We start from the raw sequence: 12,673 nt of genomic DNA, 5'->3' as shown, positions 1-12,673 counted from the left end.
TGTGAGGCATAAGGTATAATGGGATTGGTAGGACAGTAAGAAGATGTGCCCTCGCCTCATGTTCATACTGGCTTGAGTCTCCCTAAAAGTAGAAGTAATCTGCATTGTTCAGCCCACAGTCTATTCATATGGAGTTTCTCTGCACACATACAATGTTACTTGCACAGGAAAAGCCTTTGCATTGAGACGTGAGCAGCTTGAGGGCATCCTTGTTAATAATAAAAGCAAAGGCACTGCTGAGATTCGAACTCAGGATCTCCTGTTTACTAGACAGGCGCTTTAACCAACTAAGCCACAGCACCCTGGTGGTGCAGCAATCCTAGCTGCTTATTTTTCTCTGCATCTGCTGGTGATGTGCTTCACTAAGAACTACAGTGCAAGATATATTATGCTCAGGGTAGTTTGCCTTCTTAAAACAGAAGGTATTTGCGAAATTTCAGATTTAAAGGGATATTTAACCCTCTGGGCGATACAATTATATCGCCTAGGAGGTGGCGCAGCACTATTTTTTTAAATTTTTTATTTTTTAAATCATGTAGCGAGCCCAGGGGTCGCTACATGATAACCGCAGCGCAGCGGCATCCCCCCAACCACTCCGATCGCCTTCGTCGATCAGAGTAAGCAGGAAATCCCGTTTAGAACGGGATTTCCTGTTGGGCTTCCCCGGTCGCCATGGCGACGGGGCGGGATGACGTCACCGACGTCATGGACGTCAGAGGGAGTCCCGATGCACCCCTCAGCGCTGCCTGGCACTGATTGGCCAGGCTGCGCAAGGGGTCGGGGAGGGGGGGCTGCACGGCACGGCGAGCGGCGGCGGATCGGAAAAAATTATGCAAATCGGCCCACCAGGGCCTGAGAAATCCTCCTGCGCGATATACCCCGAGCTCAGCTCGGGATTATCGCTCAGGAGGTTAAGCCTCGATTAAAAAAAAGCAGCTTTACTCACCTGGGGCTTCTACCAGCCCCCTGCAGCCATCCTGTGCCTTTGCAGTCACTTGCGGATCCTCTAGTCCCCTGCCGCCAGCTAGTTTAATTCTCTGACAGGCTGCAATAAGGTCTTGCGCCTGCACAGGATGCTATTGCGGATAGGAACACAAAGGAGACGCATGGCCAGGCCTACGCATTAAGCCTGTCGGCGAAAACGAAACTAGCTGGCGGAGTAAGACAGGAGGATCCGCGAGTGACTTCGAGGGCACTAGACGGCTGCAGGGGGCTGGTAGAAGCCCCTGGTTAGTAAAACTGATTTTTTTTTTTATCCATGGCTTAAGTATACCTTTAAGTGTGTAACTGTGGTTACCCACAATGCATTGCTACTGAATATGCAAATTATCTCTATATGCCCCATGAAGCCAGGCTTACATCTAGAAACAGTGGTGTATAGCAAGTATTTAACTTTAACATTTTACAGAGCTTCATCAACCCAAGATGCAGACAGCCCGTTTCAGGCTTTTAGCTCGCGTTGGTTTCAGGGCCGGATTTGTACGTTTTACCGCCCAAGGCCAACTATACCGTCTATATGGTTGTTATCTCTGTGTGCCCCAATGAGAATTCTCCTTACTTTCCATCATTGGATGTCACAGACAATAACTATTTTAGTAATATGCATATAGATTATAAGTTATGTTTTTCTTAAAGAGATTCTGTAATGAAAAAGTTCCCCTGGGGGGTACTCACTTCAGTAGGGGGAAACCTCTGGACCCTATCGAGGATTACCCTGTCCTCCTGTGTCCCACAGTGGACTCGCTGCAGTCCACGGAATGTACAGCCGACAATTTGTCAGGCTGTGCAATATTTACCTTTTCTGGCTCCAGCGGAGGCGCTGTTGCTCTTCCCACGGAGATTGGCGAAAATAGCCGATCTCCATCGGCTCCACTCTACTGCGCAGGCGCAAGTCTCCTGTACCTGCGCAGTAGAGCGGCCCAACAGCGATCGGAGAGCCGATACTGCGCATGTGCTGGAGCCGGGAAGGTATATATTTACATCCCCGCTGTTCGGGGAGCTTTATCGCCGCCACAGTGGGACACAGGGGGACGGGGGAAGCCTCGATATGATCCGGAGGCTTCCCCCACCCGAGGTGAGTACCCCCATGGAAACTTTTTTCGTTACAGATTTTCTTTAAGAACTTTTATGTTATGTTTGCCATCTCTTTAATGATGGACCCATTGTGACAGCATGAGAGGTTAGGCTGATGTGTGCCTGCAGGATAGAGCTTACAGGTCTTGCAGGGATGACACAAGTACAGGACAGATGGTTAAAAGGTTAAAGCTGTCCTTGTAGATAGGGATGACTGCATAGAACAGTTTTACTGGCTCTCACTGAGCCGCCCCTAAATTTCTGGTGCCCTAGGCCATGGCCTATGTGGCCTTGCCAGAAATCCGGCCCTGGTTGGTTTGTGGCGGGAATGGATATGGCTCTATGGGATAGGGCTTGGACCAGAACAATAGAATACCCAAGCAACTTGGGGTGACCCAAAACTACTAAGAAAGTATAGGGGACTAAAAGAGATCAAAAAGATCTCCGACTTGAAAAACAAAAACAAACAAAGCTTAGTGTGGTTTGCCTTCTTAAAGGACTTCCGAGGCCAAATTTAGAAAAAAAAAAAAGAAAAAGTTAGATACCTGTATCAGTTTGGAAGGCACGGAGGAAGCCGTCCGCGCCCTCCGCCGGGTCATCGCCGCTCAATAGCCCTCCGTACGGCTCCCGAATGCACGGCCCGGGCCACGGCACGTGCCGTCCAAACTGATGCAGGTATCTAACTTTTTTCATTTTTTTTTCTAAATTTGGCCTCGGAAGTTCTTTAAAGCAGAAGGTATTTGTGGTATTTCTGGATGTAAGCTTGGCTTCAGGTGCATAAAGCATTGTGGTTAACCACAGTTACACACTTAACTCTGAATTATCGCAAATTCCTTCTGTTTTAAAGAGGAACTCCAGTGAACATTTTACTGTTGGCAGGTGATGTGGCTGCTGCATGGTTTTTGGCAGTTGGTAACAGTTGTAAACAGCTATTTTCCACAAAAGGTCGAACTTTTCTTGTGGCAGGAGTTACTTGTTGGAGGGGTTTCACCACAATACCAGTCATACAGCACCCCCTGATGGTCTGTTTGTGAAAAGGAATAGATTTCTCATGTAAAAGGGGGTATCAGCTACTGATTGGGATAAAGTTCAATTTTTGGTCAGAGTTTCTCTTTAAGAAGCAAACCACACTAAGCATTGCTTTTTTTTTTTAGTAGGAGGGCTTTTTCAGTCTCCTATACCTTCCTAGTTGTTTTGGGTCAGCCAGAGATGCTTGGTTTCCCTCTGTGGTTGCTTAAAAGACCATTATCGCAAAAAAAAAAAAAAGTAGGGAATTAAAATCTGACAGAACCAACATGTTTTGGGCCATTCCATCTCCTCATGGAGGATACTCAGGGTTTTCTTTGTTTTCAACAGCATTTCCTGAACAGCAGTTGCAAAGTCTGAGAAACTAATGTGCAAGTGAGTAGGAAGGCTGCCTGGTATCTTTTAGTTTGGCAGTTAAACTGCTGTTCAGGAAATGCTGTTGAAAACATGCTCATCATGCTTATCCCCCATGAGGAGATGGACTTGCCCAAAACCTGTTGGTTCTGTCAGATTTTAACTACCTACTTTTTTCACAATAGTGGTCCTTTAAAGGAAATAGAGCATGTCTGACATGACATACAAAGACTGGTGTCAATTTTAATGTGTTGCCTGCAATTTGCTACAAGGTCAAATCTATCAAAATTGAGTTTTCTGCATATGGCAGGAATCGATTTTTATCTAATCGTATTTAAAATGAATTGGAGATCCATAGCAGTGGTGAAGCAGTAGGGGGGTTCAGAGGTAGGGCAGAGGGGTCCACTAGGGGCCTTTCCTCATCCTCTGTATAAGCTCTTCATGTGTCCTATGCTGGTAATGATCATGTCTATAGATGCTATGGTAAGTAGTAATAAATAACAAACTCTCCCAGGGCCGGGCCGAGGCTGGAGAGGCTCCAGCCTCAGGGCGCAGTGTAGGAGGGGGCGCACAAGTCATTCAGCTGTCATTCCTAATTGTGTTTGAAGCAGAAAGAAATAAGAAAAGGGGATACATGGCAGTGACTGCAAGCCAGATAAGTAGATATTGAGGTGTTGGGGAGGTTGTGGGCCCTGTGGCGCCTCTTAGTCTAATAGTAATCAGTGTGTGATGGCTGGGGTGGGAGGGATGGAAGGGCGCACTTTGGTGTGTCAGCCTTGGGTGCTGGAGGACCTTGTCCCCGCTCTGAACTCTCCCCTTCTCGTTTACACTTGTCACTGCAGCAGTCCTTTGCAGGTTTTGGACATATTTTTATAAATAGTATATTAATAATGTTTATGCAACGAACGGTGAAGAACAGAGAGGATCTGATTACCGGTGATCTGCAGTATCACTGGAAATACAGATGTATACCAGATTATAAGTGATCTGCAGTATCACCGATAATCCGATATACCAGCTAACCTCTGTTCACCTGAGTAGAGTGTAGTGTTTGGTGTAACAGTAACACTTAGAGGGCTGGCCTCAGTGCAGTGAGGCTTCCTTCCGAAGACCTGAACTCTCCAAGGCGGGAGGAGTCAGGCTGACAGTAGGAAGGTTAGTCTGAAAGTGACACTCAGGAGGTAGTGTCACTAACAGGACGGGGAACCGCCTCCAATAGTAAGGTCGGTTCTCGAGGTCGGACAAGCCAGGTCGTAACACACGGACAGATAAAGTACAGAATCAGAAGGCAGAGGCGGAGTCTAGGTACAGGCAGGGTTCGGCAACAGGGTATCAGAAATATCGAGGTACAAGATCAGGAGGCAGAAGCAGAGTCTAAGGGCGAGCTGGGGTTCGGCAACAGAGTATCAGAATGGCAAGGTACAAGATCAGAGTTCAGGAGGATAGTCAGGCAGGCAAAAAGTCATAACAGATAATCACAATCAAACTAGTACTTTAAGCTATCAACAGAATCTAGCTAAGTGTAGGATTACAGCTCCAGCTGGTCCCGGCACACTTAAGGATCTGACTACAGGTCTGAGTGCTCCCACGTATGTGTTTGCAACGCCAGACAAAGAGCAAGTGAACAGCCAGCAGTATATATACACAAGGACCTCTCCAGGACCTCCCTAATTGCTGGACCAATGAGAGTAGTGGAAAATGTCAGCTGACCCGCCTGGTCAGCTGACTCCCTTCTGGCTGTTATTTAAGCGCTGCCTCTGTGCGCGTGTCACTCTGAATCTAGGTAGACTATCAGTCCCAGCCACACCAGTACTGTTTTGCAATGTATCCAGGGAACTGAGTGCGGGAGCCGCCTCTAATGCGGATTCCGCCGTTACCAATGCGGATTCCGCCGTTACCAATGCGGATTCCGCCGCTCTGCCTATGCAGCATGCGGTGTTTTTTCCGCGTTGTGACACCCTGCTGGACGCGGAAACAGCCGCCTCACCTTGAGAGGCAGCGGCTTTTCCGCGTTTCATCACAGTTTATAAAACATCTGACTCCTATTCTAACACTAACCTTCCTTCGCTCCGATCGCTCACCTTCCTCCGCTCCTAATACTAACATCCTCTCTCCCCTGCTAACACTAATCTCCCCCTCTCTCCTGCATAACATTAACCTCCCCCCTCTCCTAACACTACCCTCCCCCTTCTTCTGTCTGACACTAACCACTCCTATCACTAACCTTTCCCCTCTCCACTACCCTCCCCACTCCTAACACTAACCTCTCCACTCACAATGATAACCTCTCGCCTCTCCTAACACTAACCTCCTCCTTCTCCACTTCTAACACTACCCCCCCCCCCACCGCCTAACACTAACCTCTCCTAACACTAATCTCCCCCTCTCCACTGCTAACACTAATCTCCCCCTCTCTCCTGCATAACATTAACCTCCCCCCTTTCCTAACACTACCCTCCCCCTTCCTCTGTCTGACACTAACCACTCCTATCTGTGACGGATTGCGGAGAAACCGCCGCACGTTCTGACAGTGAGGCGGCGGAATCCGTGCACAGAGCGGCGGTTTCCCCGCGGCGACATGCTTCTGCTTTGCCTGGACCTAGTAGTGCACACAGATGGAGAGCTATGCGCGCGCCGCAAGACAGGCTCTTTATGCCAATAGGAGAAGGGTCAGCTGATCGAGGCGGTCAGCTGATCCCAGCTCAGCAGGTGATTGGTTGATCGGAGCTGGGCGGCGCTGTGGAACGCTTTACTATATATATCTCTTGCTGTTCAGTCGCTGGTTGTCTGGCGTTGCGAATACCTATGTGTTAGCACTCAGACCTTAGTCAGATCCTTCAGTGTGGTGGAACCAGGTGGACCTGGGAATCCACACTTAGCCAGTTTACGGTGTATCATCTGTGTTATTCCTTAGACCAGTTCCAGGGTGTAGAGACCACGGACCTCACACCCCAGACTAGGAATACTGTGTATCATCTGTGTTATTCCTTAGACCAGTTCCAGGGTGTAGAGACCACGGACCTCACACCCAGACTAGGGAACTTGTGTTATCATTCTGTTATACATCAGACTAGTTCCAGGGTGTAGAGACCACGGACCTCACACCCAGACTAGGGAACCTCTGTTATCATTCTGTTATACATCAGACTAGTTCCAGGGTGTAAAGACCACGGACCTCACACCCAGACTAGGCATTGTTTGATATCTGTTATGACTTATTGCTTTCCTGACTTTCCCTCTGCTTTCTGATTTGGTACCTTGCATTTCTGATTACCTGTTGCCAAACCCTGCTTGCCTTGGATACCGAATCAGCTTCCTGTCTTTGTACTTTATCTGTCTGTGTGCTGCCGACCCGGCCTGCCCGACCTTTCTGGCTGTCACCCACCCCTTGGGTGCTCAGCCTTCCTGCAGGGGCCCCTGCTCCTCAGAGGGGGCACTGCTGCTATATCAGTCAGGGTCTCCTTCTCCTGGAGTCCTTGACTGCAGTAGAGTCTGTCTCTACTCTTTGGACCACCTGCTACCCCGGTGGTCCAAATTACTACTGTTACACCAAACACTTACACACTTCAGGTGTCCAGAGGTTAGCAATATATCTGTATTATCGGTGAGTGTGCAGATCATCAATAATCAGGTATATATCTGTATTCTTGGTGATACTGCAGATCACCAATAATCAGATTCTCTCTGCGTGCTGACACTGATCGTTACACTATCACTAACCTTTCCCCTCTCCACTACGAACACTACCCTCCCCACTCCTAACACTAACCTCTCCACTCACAATGATAACCTCTCGCCTCTCCTAACACTAACTTCCTCCCTCTCCACTTCTAACACTACCCCCCCCCCCCCCCCCCGCCTAACACTAACCTCTCCTAACACTAATCTCCCCCTCTCTCCTGCATAACATTAACCTCCCCCCTCTACTAACACTACCCTCCCCCTTCCTCTGTCTGACACTAACCACTCCTATCACTAACCTTTCCCCTCTCCACTTCTAACACTACCCCCCCCCCCGCCTAACACTAACCTCTCCTAACACTAACTCCCCTACCACTGCTAACACTAGCCCTTCCCTCTCCTACACTTTTTTAAGCAATTTGTATGTGTCAAGGGGTATTTGAGATGACGTTACTCACAGTAAAGGTTACTTGGCCCACACAGTCATTAATAATAGGTAATGCACATATTTAATCCATGGAATATGTGAGAGCAATACTTCATTATTAATCGTTTTATTAACCACTTAAGCCTATCTGGATGACTGTGGTCGTCCAGATAGAAGCTGCTTAAGTCTATCTGGACACATATACACGTCCAGTGTGGGGGGTGAGCGCACATGACCCTCACTCTTATCCGGCAGAATTTCCGAGTCAGCGGTTGGGGAATGGAAGCAAGGCTTCCCCGAACCAATCGCAGTGCTTGTAATGAATGGACATCAGGGGCCATGTTCATTCATAATAACGTAGAACGTTAAAAAAAAAAAAAAGTCCTGGTAATTCAGGAATGTGTCTCTAGCGCCTGTAATGATCGCTGCTGCAGCAGGTATTGCTGGAAGCAGTAGTGCTGCAGCTCAGGCAGTTCTGATCTATTTCCATGCAAGCTGCATAGCTTTGTCTGCCTTTCCCTGCTGTCAGCTTGTGACTGATTATCATTCACCTGTGTGGGAATCTGCATGTCTGCTCCCATTGGATGACCTCAGTATAAAGATCTGCTTCCTGCAGGGTTTCCTTGGATTTTCATAGCTTCAGTTTAAGCATGTCTTGCTGTCGCTTTGGCCCCCGATCGTGTTTCTTGTTATAAAGATACTTTGCTGGTCTTTGCATCATATATTGGTTCATTGCCAATATATATGCATACCAGCACGTTTATTATTTTCCTTGTATTCGTGTTACGTTGATACATCAGTGTCGCTGATGTATACGTACATGAACTGTTTATATCCTGTGTGCAGTTAGTCAGCTTTCCAGCACGTTTTGGTAGTTTGCGCGTACCGTGAGCACCCGTGCTGAGCTAGTATCCTGCTCCTGGTCCTGTTCGTGGATTGCGTTCATCTCTGCGAGGAGATAACGAATCCTTCTGAATCCTGTCCTGTTACTGTTTGTGGATTGCGTTCATCTCTGCGAAGAGATAGCGAATCCTTCTGAGTCCTGTTCCCTGTATTACTCCAGTCCTAGTCAGCGTTCCTGCTTATGTCATATATCGGTTCATTGCCGATATATACATATGTTAGTCAGACGTTACAAATAGTTTCATTGATAGCTGTAATTGTAATACGCTAGGAAAACATACTTATTGTATATTTATCTGTGTTACGTTCATCTATCTTGATCCTGCTATTTCCTGACTATCCTGTCCTGTCTTTGTGAGGCACGCCATCGCCGTAACGCATTGGCTGCCTCATTCCAGTCTGTCTGGTTTTGGACGCTTGCTGTCGCTAAGTAGCCGCTAGCTAGCAAGCGTTCATTCTGTCTACCTGTCCTGATCTCCTCAGTTCTGGTTTATGCGCTCAGCGCTACTTTGCGCTGAGACGTTATAACGGAAGCATTGTTTGTGGCTGTCAGATCTGCACCGGCTCTGTGCACCACAATCTCCTATTGGAGTCAGTCCTCCCCTCCACTATACTAGGGATAGCCTGTTTCCTTGTGCTAGTGTGTGTACCTCCTCCACGCCAGCTCATGCGTTGCATGCTGACTGTGGAGAATACACCACCAAGCCTTACAGCGCCATCTAGTGGCAAATAGTTAAATTACAGGCACCACACACAATTAAATAAATAACAAAATGAATCCCTTCCAAAAGGATTTTTTGTGTGAGGACACAAAAAAAGCCCAAAACAATCAAAAAACTTTTTACTAGCTTCGGCCAGTGACCTCAACATAGGAGAAAAGTAATTTATATTTCTTTGGGAGAAATGTACATTTTATATTTATGCGTTTTAAAGGTCACAGTTTTTCACTATAATTGTGTGAAGAAACGCGGAAAAGCCGCCGCATGGACGCAGGATGAGGCGGATGTTTCCGCAGCTGGCATAGCGGAACGCAGAGAAACCGCCGCGTCTGACGCGGCGGTTTGCGCGCACAGGCCTGCTACTGACGGTCTGACCAGGCGCGGGGAGGCCACCGCATGTGCAGATAGCGGTGCGTCTCACCCCGCGTGCAGGCCAGCAGAGACATTGCAAAACGTGACTGGTGTGGCTGGGACTGATGGTCCGCACGGGTTCAGGATGGCTGAGAGGCAGAGTTTGTTTTGGTGTTAAGGCAGAGTTTATATGACAGCCAGAAGAAGGTCAGCTGACCAAGCTGGTCAGCTGACATCTCCACCACCTTTCATTGGTCCAGCACTTAGGGGTGGCGCTGGAGAGTGCTATAGTATATATACTGGGTGCTGGTCATTCTCTGGTTGTCTGTCGTTGCGGTCACTGCGTGGTAGCACTCAGGCCTTGTCTGTTTCTGTGTTCTAGCATAGTTTCCAAAGGTGTTGACATCAAGGAGTTCACACCTTAGCATTAGGAATATTGAATTGTATTATTTGTTGTGACCTTCTGCCTGCCTGACTATTCCTCTGGACTCTGATCCTGTGCCTTGCTATTTCTGATATCCTGTTGCCAATCTCTGCTCGTTCCTGGACTCTGTACCTGCCTCCTGATTCTGTGCCTCGTTATTCTGATTCTCCGTTGCCCGGCCCTGCCTGTTATTGGATTCCGTGTCTGCCTCCTGATTCTGTGCTTTGTCTGTCTGTGTGCTGACGACCTGGCTTGGCCGACCTCGAGAACTAGCCTTACTGTTAGAGGCAGTTCCCAGATCTGTTAGTGACACTCGCTCATTGGTGTCGCTCGCGCTCTGTCCTTCCCACATTCTGCTTGGCTCCTCCCCCGGGATAGTCTAGGCTTACGGAAGGAGCATACTTCAGTGCAGTATTCCTTACTGCCTCTGTACCTACTCCTTAGGTACAGTCTCCCGTATTACTGTTGCACCAACACTCGCATTTCTCAGGTGTCCAGAGGTTAGTAGATATATCTGATTATCAGTGATACTGCAGATCATCAATGATCGGGTATATTCTGTATTCTCGGTGATACTGCAGTTCACCGGTAATCAGACCCTCTCTGTGTTACACCGATCGTTACAAATTGTACTTAAAAAACAAACAAAACACAACTGATTAGCTTTACATTTTCTTTTAAACACTTTTGTTCATTATGTATGCAGCAGAGCTAATCATTAAAACATTTATTGACCCCGACGTGATTTGAACACGCAACCTTCTGATCTGGAGTCAGACGCGCTACCGTTGCGCCACGAGGTCACCTGCCCCAAATGCTAATCCTCTCTTCTTATGTGTGAATGGGAACAGCTGTTGGCGGTTATATATTACTTCAAGAGGGAATGGCATCTCTGTACAATGGCCGGTTAGCTCAGTTGGTTAGAGCGTGGTGCTAATAACGCCAAGGTCGCGGGTTCGATCCCCGTACGGGCCACTACTTTTGCAGCTCCTGAACATTTAAAGAGTACCAAAGGCAAAACTTGGGTCACAGGTTAAATACTTACGTAAGGAGAGGGAAGCCTCTGTGTCCTCCATAGACTTCTTACGCCTTCGTTGCTGGGCGCGGACCCCCCAAAAGGAATTCCACAAGCTCCTGTAGGATTCCATGCTTGTGACCGCGTACCTCATCCAGCGTCAGTGTGGTCATACTGCGTCTGCGTGAGCTTGGTTACGCCTGCGCAGTAAGTCGGAGCCACTCATGCGCAAGCGGGTCCATAGTCCTGCACAGGTGCAGCCAAATATGAAAAAAAAGGCGTTTGCAATGTGCAGGAAGGCTAACTGGCATAGGTGTAACTCTTTATAGCCGCTGGTCAAGCATGCAGATCAGAGATCAGGCGCTCTGACTGAAGTCTGACTAGATTACCTCCATGCTTGTTTCTTGTGTGATTCAGACACTACTGCAACCAAAGAGATCAGCAGGACCCCCAGGCAACTGCTATGGTCTACAAGGAAATAAATGGCAGCAACCATATGCTCCTCATTTCAGGTGTACGTTAATAAACTTCTTCTCTGTGGACTAAGGGTGGGTTTGAAGTTTTGTTTCCTTTTTCTTGTGGTCTGCGCCCCATTTCAGGAGACAAGGGGAAAAAAAGCCTTATATCCAGACACATCGCCTCTAGTTAGGACATTAAAGGGGAACTGAAGAGAGAGGTATATGGAGGCTGCCATGTTTATTTCCTTTTAAGCAATACCAGTTGCCTGGCAGCCCTGCTGATCCTCTGCCTCTAATGCTATTAGCCATAGCCCCTGAACAAGCATGCAGCAGATCAGGTGTTCCAGATCTGACAAGACTAGCTGCATGCTTGTTTCTGGTGTTATTCAGATACTACTGCAGAGAAATAGACCAGCAGGGCTGCCAGGCAACTGGTATTAATAAAAAGGAAATAAATATGGCAGCCTCCGTATACCTCTTACTTCAGTTCCCCTTTAAATAAGTTATTGAAGAGACTCTGTAACAAAATTTTCAGCCTTAGTTCTTCTATCCTATAAGTTCCTTTGCCTGTTCTAATGTGGTCTGTGTTACTGCAGCCTTTCCTAATTGCACAGTAGCTGTGTTATCTCTGTTATATGATCTAATCTTCTCTCTTCTGTCGGCAGAGGCTGGAATGTGCTGCACTGCTTGTCATTGGCAGAAGCTATACAAACACCCTCCAGGCCCCCTGCAGGTTCTGTATGACTTGCACACTCTGCTTATGTGAGCCTATCACAAGCTGGTTAGTTTGTTTGTAAACACTGCCTAAAACTGGCAATTACAAGCCAGGTTTGCAGCAGAGAGTGGCAGAAACAGCACAGAGGGGCCCAGGAGAACATAGTGAATAGAATGGTATGCTTTTTGCTGTAAAAATTTTAGAGTACAGATTCTCTTTAAGGAAAGGGAGGTGCTGAAGGGGGTGTGGCCCTTTTAAAATTAGCAAAAATCAAGTAACTTTTCGCACACATTCACAGATTCACTCATCCAGGCACAGCTGTTATCCCTACAGCTAAGGTAAAAGTCGGGGTCTTAGTGTAACGATTGCGGAATCATCTCTGTGATCAGCGCACAAGGCGTGCGCTGAGACGGCGGAAATCCTCCACAAGCGTATGAAGGGGGGAACCCAGCTTTGGTGCAAGCACCAGTAGAGGGCAATTCCCACCGGCAGATGGCGCTGTGGAGTGCAGACGAGTACAACCGCTG

The 12,673-nt window shown here is 47.8% G+C and overlaps 3 non-coding genes across 3 annotated transcripts; 1 reads left to right on the top strand and 2 right to left on the bottom strand.

Annotated features, from left to right (window-relative positions):
- Positions 1-228: 228 nt before the first annotated feature.
- On the bottom strand, positions 229-302 carry TRNAT-AGU (transfer RNA threonine (anticodon AGU)). Its single transcript has one exon. It is a non-coding gene; the product is annotated as a tRNA-Thr (tRNA).
- Positions 303-10,689: 10,387 nt separating this feature from the next.
- On the bottom strand, positions 10,690-10,761 carry TRNAW-CCA (transfer RNA tryptophan (anticodon CCA)). The gene has a single exon. It is a non-coding gene; the product is annotated as a tRNA-Trp (tRNA).
- A 98-nt stretch (positions 10,762-10,859) lies between these two features.
- Positions 10,860-10,933, top strand: TRNAI-AAU (transfer RNA isoleucine (anticodon AAU)). Its single transcript has one exon. It is a non-coding gene; the product is annotated as a tRNA-Ile (tRNA).
- Positions 10,934-12,673: the final 1,740 nt, after the last annotated feature.

Source organism: Hyperolius riggenbachi, chromosome 3, assembly GCF_040937935.1.
Source record: "Hyperolius riggenbachi isolate aHypRig1 chromosome 3, aHypRig1.pri, whole genome shotgun sequence".
NCBI classification, from domain to species: Eukaryota; Metazoa; Chordata; class Amphibia; order Anura; family Hyperoliidae; genus Hyperolius; species Hyperolius riggenbachi.
The sequence above is the reverse complement of the archived record's forward strand: the minus strand, read 5'-3'. Positions and strand labels throughout refer to the sequence as shown.